The sequence below is a fragment of the Callorhinus ursinus genome, unplaced genomic scaffold (genome assembly GCF_003265705.2).
Source record: "Callorhinus ursinus isolate GAN/ISIS: 27379988/994484 unplaced genomic scaffold, GSC_fseal_2.0 scaffold42, whole genome shotgun sequence".
Classification (NCBI taxonomy): domain Eukaryota; kingdom Metazoa; phylum Chordata; class Mammalia; order Carnivora; family Otariidae; genus Callorhinus; species Callorhinus ursinus.
This window is the reverse complement of record NW_027397104.1, coordinates 8,525,770-8,526,488: the sequence shown is the minus strand read 5'-3', so window position 1 is coordinate 8,526,488 and position 719 is coordinate 8,525,770.

Genomic DNA, 719 nt, shown 5'->3' with positions numbered 1-719 from the left:
CACACCCAGTTCTTTACAACACAGGGTCTCGGGAATCGATGAGCAGCAGAAGAGGTTCAGGCAAAAACCATCTCATTTCTTTTCCCTTCTTCTTTGCAGTCGGGGAGGGGCTTTAGTATTTTCCTCTCACATTTCTCTAACCAAGTAGCACAGAGTCTCTTTGCAGTCCCTTAGGAGGGATAATGCAAATTCCAATGAACTGTCATGAGCCCAGGGCAGCACAATCTTTTTTTCTGAATGCAAACAGACCACACGGCAAAGACTGGCTTATGGCTCTTAAGGACTTTGTGGACTTGCAGTTTTTTATTTCTTTTATTTCAAACCCGTAGGCTCACAGTGTTGTGGCAAATTCACTGTCCAGAGAATGCTCTGCCAGTTTGTAATAACAAAACTGTACCTGATGTTATCTGCACAACCTCAGGAATCTCGTGCCAAGGTGAGAAGTGTGAAATGGGGCTCACCTTTTGAATGACTTTTCTTTAACTTCCATGGTTCAATAGTTGGTGAATCTAATGATTTACTATTTAAAAACAAAAACCAAAAAACACCTCCCCCACTGCCCCTCTGTTGACAAATGCTGCCTCCTTCTATATTCTGTAGTTGAATCATTTTGTGGACAATGTCCATGAAGCCCTAGGAATGGGAACGTACAAGTCATTCATTTCCTCACAGTATATTTATTTCATTCAGCCTTAAAACACGGGCTGGGATTACTTCCT